Raw genomic sequence first — 9,258 nt, 5'->3', positions numbered from 1 at the left:
GCCATAATTTTCTTTTAAACACAGCTTATGGCACTGACAAAAACACCTCACAGACCTGGATTTTTCCTTTCCTGATTTTAGAATTACACTGAAATTTTGTAAATTTATTTTTTTTCCAGACCTGTCAGCATGATATAAGAAATTTTGTAAATTTAAAGTTACTTTACATCAGACATGCAACCAGAACTAAGAAACCAATTCTCTGGAAACAATTAAGAATTCAGGCAGAGAAGTCAATCAATAAAAGGTGGAAAGGGATGTCTCTCCACAGGCAGCCGTGTCAGTTTACTTCACCTACAGGGGCCAGATAGGTCCAAATCCCACTACTCATTTGGTTATCCCAATCCAACATTTCCTAATCCCAAATGTCCCAACTCCAGTTTCACTAATGTAAACCCTTCCCACAATGAGCAAGTACTCTGTTCTAGAAACAAGACTTAGTTCTAGTAGTCCAGAAGAAAAGTAACTGTGAAATGTAGTAAAAGAGGGTACCCTAGAGGGAGCAGGGCCAGGCAGAGTACATAACCACGTATCTTGCTCTGAGGCAAGAATTTGACAGCCCCTAGGTTATAACTTCTAAAATCATCACTGATTTCTTCCCTAACTACAGATGTATGATCACCCAGCAGGGAGCGAAAACTGTACCCAGAAATATAATGGCCCCCTATATGAAAAGCAGATAAAATAAGCCCTATTTGCAACTTATGGCAGCCAGCTTTAGAAAACTAAAGTAACTTACTTGTCACACCACTATGACTTTTCGTCATGCCAGGTGCACTCGATTTGCTTGTTTTCATAGAACAATCTATTCGATCATTCTTCAGGATGCCTTCAATATTGGAGAGATCACCATTCTTGGGATTACCATTGGTATCAGAATTAGAGCTATTTGGAGAAGATGGAACAGAAGAGGAGGAGGACTGGAAACTATTCTCAGAACCCTCACTGTGACAAGAGGCAGGGCTTGAGGCTGAGCTGGAAGAACTGATATAGGCAATCACACCTCCTAGAAAATAGGAGGAAAATCACATAATTAGATACAAGATAATATGTATTTTTTATTTTTGCAAATCTCAACAGCAAGGCCATTAACTTTAGAAATAGGATACTGATGATATGAAATGTTTGCTTACACCAAAAGCAAAAAGTAAAGTATTTCCTTATTTCCCATTATTCCTCCTGCTTCCACAAAGTTCAAAGTACGTGTAACTCCCACTGATTTAAAAAGGGAGATGGGCCCAGCACACTTGCTCATGCCTGTAATCATACCACTTTGGGGGCTGAGGCGGGAGGATTGTCGCTTGAGCCCAGGAATTTGAGACCAGCCTGGGCAACATAAGGTAATGCTGTTTCTACAAAAAAATTTAAAAACTTGCTGCGTGTGGTTTGCACCCAGCACCTCTAGTAGTCCCAGTTATTCAGAAGGCTAAGGCAAGAGGATCACTTGAGCCCAGGAGTTCGAGGCTGCAGTGAGCCATGATCATGCCACTGCACTCTAGCCTGGAGACAGGGCAAGACCCTGTCTCAAAGAAAGAAAAAATTAAAAGTGAGAAGGATTTCACTGGCTTGGATATTCTGAGCACATGCAGACCCCTCACACCTAAAGCTTTTCATTTTCCAATCTTTTCCTAAAAGGACTAAAACACGCTCCTAAGCAACTTCATTGCTTAAACAAACTGGTCACAAAGAAATCTGGTTCTGGTCTCTTCTTTGCATCCTCTGATCTGACACAATCCTAGAAACAATGAATTTATCATTTGCCTCCCCCAACACTTGGCTAAAAGCACAGGTTAATCCAGAACAGATGTAACATTTAGAATGGTAGATAAGGGATCCTTTCATAGCCCTTGCTCCCACACCTTTCTGTTTCAGTGTTCCCAGAAGACAAAAGTGGCTATACACTAACCAATCCCCAGTTAAATACTCTCCCTTCTCTACCCCATTCTGCCATTCATCTCCAAGCAGCTCTTAAGAAATCCAGACTCACTCCTTGTTCTTCTGACTCGCTCTTTATAGGTGTTAAAGATGCTGGAAGAATGTATGCTATACCAGAATAACAGTAAGGCTGAAGCTAATTCCCTCTACACAGACTTATTCTCAAAATGTGATTTGCAATTTTATATAACCTCCACAACCCCTCTGAAAACTGGCCTTGACCTTCCTTTTTTTTTTTTTTTTTGAGACCAAGTCTCACTCTGTCACCCAGGCTGGAGTGCAGTGTCACAATCTCGGCTTACAGCAACCTCCACCTCCTGGGTGCAAGCAATTTTCCTATCTCAGCCTCCTGAGTAGCTGGGACTATAGTCACATGCCACCACTCTCAGTCAGTTTTTGTTTTTTTTTTTTTTAGTAGAGACAGGGTTTCACCATGTTGGTCAGACTGGTCTCGAACTCCTGACCTCAGGTGATCCACCCACCTTGGCCTCCCCAGTGCTGGGATTACAGGCGTCAGCCACCATGTCCGGCCTATCAATCATTTTTAAACAAAAAATCCACATAGCAAAATGCTGAGGCCAAAACAATCCCAAAAAGATAAGACACTTCCATTTTCAGGCAATTAAAAAAAAAAATTTAAAGTCATTTTCAGTTTGTTATGTATTAGATATCACATATGTATTTAAGCACAAATTATATATACTGAGGCTAAAGGAAAGCACAATCACAGCTCTCAAGGGGTTTGAATGCAACCCAGAGGGAAGATAAAACAGTTGCCTACTATGCCAAAAAACATACAATGTTTTTCATCAGACACAGTTTTTTGTTTTTTTTTTGAGACAGAGTTTCACTCTGTCACCCAGGATGGGAGTGCAGTGGTGCAACTTCAGCTCGTTGCAACCTCCACCTCTCGGTTCACACAACTCTCCTCCCTCAGCCTCCTGAGTAGCTGGGACTACAGGCACCCACCACCTCGCTTGGTTAATTTTTTTTCTTTCTTTTTTTTTTTAAGTAGAGACACGGTTTCACCATGTTGCCCAGGCTGGTCACGAACTTCTGACCTCAGGTGATCCGCCCGCCTCCACCTCCCAAAGTGCTGAGATTACAGGTATGAGCCACCATGTCCAGCCCAGACACACATTTAACATGCATAAATTCAACGATATGCACTTCATTTGTAAAGACAAAAATATCACTAATGTAGACAATTCCATCCATTGTTTTATTCATGAAGCCTATGCCTGCAATCAATCATGAGGTGAGAGGTGCAAATCCATGCTCTTCCCACAGTTAGACTCACTGTCCATATGCTCTCTTGCTATGTGCATCTCACCTTAATTAATCCTGCAATTAATATTTTTCCTGCAACATGGTCCCTAACTAGAAACCAACCATCTCAAAGTGTGGGCCCTGGACCAGGGGCATCGGTATCACCCAGAATCTGCTAGAAATGCAAATTATCAAGCTCGGCTCCAGATCTACTGCACGAGAAACTTTAACAAGCCCTCTTGGTGATTCTGATGCACATCCAAGTTTGAAGAACACTGCCACAAGCCAACAACTTCATCTGTGCTCCCTGGAAGACAAAGTGACCAAGGGCAGTTTTCACCTACCGTTCATTTTACAATCTAAAAACTCCAAAACTACCAACACAAGAAGAAAGATTCCCAACTTATTTTCATCACCCAGAGAAATTATGTAAAATACATATCCTCAAAACTAGCTGGTGCTTTTTCAGAATACATGTTTCCAAGGCCCTGCCCAGACTGGAGAACACATCCTCAGGAATGCGCATCTTTAACAAGCTCTCCAAGCAATTATTTGCACACTGAAGTTTAAAAATGGCTACAATCAGTGAATTCAAACCAAACTGGCCCACAGTTTTAAAGACTGACATTTTCATCGACACAACCGCCAGAGTATCATTAATACCCTGTGAATCCAAAGAGAAACCAATTTAACCTGGAAACCTAGCCAGTGTCATGTTACTGGGTAAAACCATTGTGCTGTCTTTATAAAACTTTACAGATCTTAAGTCCACATTAAAAATTCCAGGTATTAGCACATGGCTACTTTTTTCACAGGTGTCTCCACTCACAATAGGACACTTTACAAATATTCTTAGTCCTCAATGAAATTCCAAAAGAAGAACTCACAGCTATTTGTCTTCTCTAAAATAGTGTCTTAGGTACTAAATTCACACCTAACATCTCAGGAAAATAAAAGATAAGAAAGTGATGTTTTTGCTTGGAAGTAAGACTTTCCTGGGCCCGCATTTTCAGTCATTTATGTTCACAAGATCTGCTGACTACCTTAGCTAAGAAATTCACTTTTAGAAATTAGACCTGGCAGGGCACAGCGGCTCACGCCTTTAACCCCAGCACTTTGGGAGGCCGAGGCAGGCGGATCGCCTGAGGTCAGAAGTTAGAGACCAGCCTGACCAACACGGAGAAACCCCATCTCTACTAAAAATACAAAAATAGCAAGGCATGGTGGCACATGCCTGTCATCCCAGCTACTGAGGAGGCTGAGGCAGGAGAATCGCTTGAACCTGGGAAGTGGAGGTTGCGGTGAGCCAAGATGGCACCACTGCACTCCAGCTTGAGCAACAAGAGCAAAACTCTTCAAAAAAAAAAAAAAGGAAAAGAAAAGAAATTAGAGCTATGCAGATGGCTCAAAAATTGGTTGCAAGCATTGATGGTAATTAATTAACTAAAAAACAATTTCCTTTGCAAAAGCTTCAATATCCAATCTAAAGGAAATTACTGGGCTATTATCAATCCAGTTAAGATCCAATTCCTGTCTTAAGAAAACAAGCATTTGTGCCAGGCACCAGAAAATCAAAGAGGATCCATCTAGAAACAACTGCATTCTCCTCACAAGACCTTCAATATTGATTTAGTTGTCTTAGCATCTATTCTTGCTACTAGACACCCATCTATGAACCTGACTGATAGCAAACCAAATGGGTTAAATTTTAATTTCTTAGAAGATAAGGAGTACATCTAGTAGTTCCTCAACCTAATGAAGAAAGAAAAGTGAAACTATAAGTTACCAAGTACCTGCTGCATGTCAGGAATAAACGACACAATTTCATCCTCACAAGAACTCTGTGAATTAACTTTCATTAACTCATTTTTGTAAACAAGGAGCTCAGAGCTCAGAGAGGATAAGTCAGCCACTAAGTGGCAGGCCAGAGTTTAAAGTCAAGGTTGTCCAATTCCAGAGTACAAACTTATTTGGTGAGAAGAACTGAGCAAGCAAGTCACTTTCAATCTTTCTAAACCTGAGTCATCTTCTATAAAATTGGAACATCTGCCACTTACTACAAGACTGAAATGAAATGGTGTTCATAGGATTATTAAAGTGCTTTTTTCATATACTGTTTTTGATGATAAATTAAGAATAGTAAAAATCCCTGAACTAGCAAGTTCCAACACCTCCAAGAAACAGGCAGAATGTACCTCTTTGAAACCTTGAGCTAAAATTAGCTGAGGCAGTCTTCTCTATTTTCAGTTGAAAGGGACCCTGGACCTGGGCCAGGTTCCCAGGCTAGGGCTTACCCAGTGGTCAACTTCAGACAAGCCAAAAGTCAATATCCAATTTTGTACTTTTAGGAAGCACTGATATTCCAGCAAATATTCGAGTCTTCTTACCCATTTTCTAGACTTGTCCATCATCTAAACCCTCCCACTCCCACTGTCCACCAACCTGCAGAGTATGTTTGACTTCAAGTCATGACTGTACTTTTTTGCCCTGTGGCTTAGAACAAAACATTTTATCACCAAGAAGCTTTAGTTTCCTCACTTTAAAAGTGTTACAAATAATTCCTACTCAAAGGGTGGTAGAGTAGATCTAATTGAGGTATTAAAATTCCAATTGTGTCCTGGGTGTCAGGGCTCCAGAGAACAGCACGGTCCTTTCCCTAAAATGCCTTATAAACCAACTGGGGAAACACCCATGTTATCAGGAGCAATGTTTCATACAAACGATTTATACAAACGATTGTGAACTGCTGAAGATCATACTAAAGAGGGCAGAGATCAACAGGGGTAAACACATCCAAGGTGGCAATATCTAAGTGGGGAATTGAAGGGTGTGTAAACTACCAAATGATGTTATCACATAAGAGACTTTTTTTTAAATGGGGTGACACAAAAATAAATGGTGTGGGTGTTTTTTTTTTTTTATTTTTTGAGACAGAGTTTCACTCTGTTGCCTAGGCTGGAGTGCAATGGTATGGTCTCAGCTCACCGCAACCTCCGCCTCCTGGGTTCAAGCGATTCTCCTGCCTCGGTCTCCCAAGTAGCTGGGATTATGGGTACCCACCACACCCGGCTAATTTTTGTATTTTAGTAGAGACAGGGTTTCACACGTTGACCAGGCTGGTCTCGAACCCCTGACCTCAGGTGATCCGCCCGCCTCAGCCTCCCACAGTGCTGGGATTACAGGTGTGAGCCACCGCGCCCAGCTAAATGGGTCTTACTTTATAAAACAGAGTTATTTTAATCTCCATGTAAATTACTGGAGAAGGAGGTCAAGGTGTAATCTGATGTCTGGAAATAAGCCAGCATGACTAAAGAAAGGACTGATGAAGGCCCTGCAGATGACTATCCTTTTCCACCAGCTATAACCTACATATATCACTGCAAATTGAGTGGGGATCCATACACATGCAGTACCTCCTTCACCCTCAAGAAGACAGGACACTAAGTTGTACATAAATCTTCAAATATTATGCAGGCTAAAATATATTATAGCACAGTAGTTAACAGTTTATGTTCCCAAGTAAACTTCGTGGATTCAAATTCTGGCTCTACTACTTGCCTAGGTAAGTTATTTAGCTTCAATTTACTTAGCTCCTCATCATTAAGATGGTGGGAACAGCATCTTCCTTCATGGAATTAACGTGAGGAACACATGTAAAGGGCCTGGCACATAAGAAGCAGCTGATGATTATTTTTTTGTCATCATTATACTAGAAGAGGTCCATCAAAATGGTTCAAACCAAACTAACCCTCCCTACACATTCTTCACCTCATTTTTTAATGTGTCTTAAGGATCCAGTGGTTTCTTTTTGGTTATTTCCACACTCCTTTTTGAATCTCTTAACCGTACTGACCAGTCGAGCAACTTCTTGAAGTCAATTCTGGCTTTTCCTCACTCCAAGGAAAGATTTCCTTGCCCCACCTCTACAATTGTTTTCCAAGTTTTTCACTCCATTGTTTTCACACATTACTCATGGGGCGAGCAGACATAGAGATGTCATGAAGGACAGTAAGATTACATGATCACTGGTTGTTTGTCAAATGACACCAAACTAGACGGAAGGGTAGAGGTGTGCCACACAGCACTGAATCTGGCCCCACCTTGGTCAATGTTTACAAAAATTCAAAAGCTAAAAGGCTTTTTTTTTTTTTGAGACGGAGTCTCACTCCTGCCCAGGCTGGAGTGCAGTAGCGCGATCTCGACTCAACTGCAATCTCCACCTCCCGGGTTCAAGCTATTCTCCTGCCTCAGTCTCATTGAGTAGCTGGGATTACAGGAGCCCACCACCATACCCGGCTAATTTTTGTCCGTTTAGTAGAGAAGGACAAATGTTGGTCACGCTGGTCTCGAACTCCTTACCTCAGGAGATCCGCCTGGCTGAGCCTCCCAAAGTGCTGGGCTTACAGGCGTGAGCCACTGTGCCCGGCCAGTTAAAGTGAATTCTTATTAGACCTCCCACTTACAGACAGATGGTAGAAACTGTAAATATTGTGGGTAGCAGCTTGTAACAGCTTTGAACTGAAGGCCAAATGAACAAGAGTAATTTTAAGAACGATCACTGTAAATTCCTACACTTCAGGTCATGCAATTATCTGCGCAATGAATGAAATCTAACTTCCTAACAGTTCACATGAAAGGTCCTAGTTGATTGCAAGGTTACTGTGAGTCAGCAAAGCAATAGGCCAAAAAAACTAAGCCTGCCAGGGAATTCATTTGCAGCAGGATCCAAGACAAAGAGGGCAACTTGGAACTTGATAATTATCCAGCCACTTCCACAAGAGCCTGTTCACTTCTGGGTGCTCCATCCCAAAGGGCAACAAGGATGATGAGTGATCTGAAAAAACAACGCTGGGCAAGGACCAAGAGATGAGAACTGCAAATCCAAGAACTGAAGGGGGAAGGGGATGGTCAACACTCATTCGGAGGAATTTTTATAATGTGTAGCTCCACAAGGCAAGATTTTGAACAGCGAAGTACTGGAAAAGGGCTCAAACCAGAGAAAAACTTCCTAATTGAGCCAGCCCTCATGAGGCTACTAAAGCTACTAGAATTCATGCTAAAGGGTAGAAGAGGTTCACCCTGATCACCTCTAAATTCTAACACGTATAAGTTTAGTTCTATGATAAACTCGTGAAATTTTTTAAAATGCCCTCAAAGACTAAGTAGGTCCGTTAGGTAATTAAAACACAATTATATCCAGATTTTTGTGAGGCAGGTAAAAAAAATAAGTAAATTTTTAAAATAACTAAACAATTTGAAAATGACTATTTTTACTCTTGGTGAAAAGTTCACAATACACTTGTTATCGAGGCAAGATTCTTAGAGGCGCATAACTCAAAAAATAAAACAAAAGCTGGCTATTTCCATAACCTCACTTACTTCAGCTCTGCTCCATCATTTGGGGCAGACAAAAGGAAGGAAGGGCACCCTATTGTTCTGTTGCAATGTAACAAAATGTGACAAGAAAAGTATTTATAAAGCCAAATTCTCCTCATCAGATTCAGGAAAATTCAGCGACCCACAGGTTGTTTTGTTTTGTTTTTCTTAAATGAAGACTGGCCAGTTTTACATATAGTGTTGGAGTCACCTACGATCACCTGAGTCATCCTGACCATACGTGAGCTGCACGCTCAGCTCCGGGTATGACCCGTTTACAGGAAAATTTCAGCCTAAGGGGATCTGGAAGCAGTTTTTAAGACTGTGGGTGTGTGAGACAGGCCTAGAGGAAACGGGGTTTTTTTGTAAACAGTGAGGCGGCATCCTAACAAGGGCGGTGCTACCCACTCTGCGGGGCATCGCTTGTGATCCAAGCACCTCGGAGCTCCTTCGAGCGTATCCCTTCGGGAAAGCCCCAAGCCTTCCCCGAGGCGCCTCCTCCGGCCTGCAGCACGCCCTCGCCCCGCACTTCCTCCTCAGAATCTGCAAAGTGTACAGCTACCAGCTCGTGAGGCGCCGGTACGTTTGTTTCGCGCGGGGTCCGCGTCTTGGGGGTCACCTAGCGAAAAAACCTTGCGGCGCCCGGCGCACTGCGGTGTCAGCGCCCGCGTCGGGGCC

General features: G+C 42.2%; 2 protein-coding genes across 2 annotated transcripts in view; one reads left to right on the top strand and one right to left on the bottom strand.

Moving 5' to 3' along the window:
- Positions 1–9,252, bottom strand: part of NR1D2 (nuclear receptor subfamily 1, group D, member 2) — a 44,954-nt gene extending 35,702 nt beyond the window's left edge. Inside the window, exon 1 of the mRNA XM_011974778.1 lies at positions 9,200–9,252. The gene's annotated coding sequence lies outside the window, so the exon portion shown is untranslated. The remainder of the gene's footprint in view (positions 1–9,199) is intronic.
- The window catches only part of NKIRAS1 (NFKB inhibitor interacting Ras-like 1), a 67,061-nt gene continuing 66,666 nt past the window's right edge, over positions 8,864–9,258 (top strand). Inside the window, exon 1 of the mRNA XM_011974792.1 lies at positions 8,864–9,130. The gene's annotated coding sequence lies outside the window, so the exon portion shown is untranslated. The remainder of the gene's footprint in view (positions 9,131–9,258) is intronic.

This window comes from Mandrillus leucophaeus, unplaced genomic scaffold (assembly GCF_000951045.1).
Source record: "Mandrillus leucophaeus isolate KB7577 unplaced genomic scaffold, Mleu.le_1.0 Scaffold149, whole genome shotgun sequence".
NCBI classification, from domain to species: Eukaryota; Metazoa; Chordata; class Mammalia; order Primates; family Cercopithecidae; genus Mandrillus; species Mandrillus leucophaeus.
The sequence above is the reverse complement of the archived record's forward strand: the minus strand, read 5'-3'. Positions and strand labels throughout refer to the sequence as shown.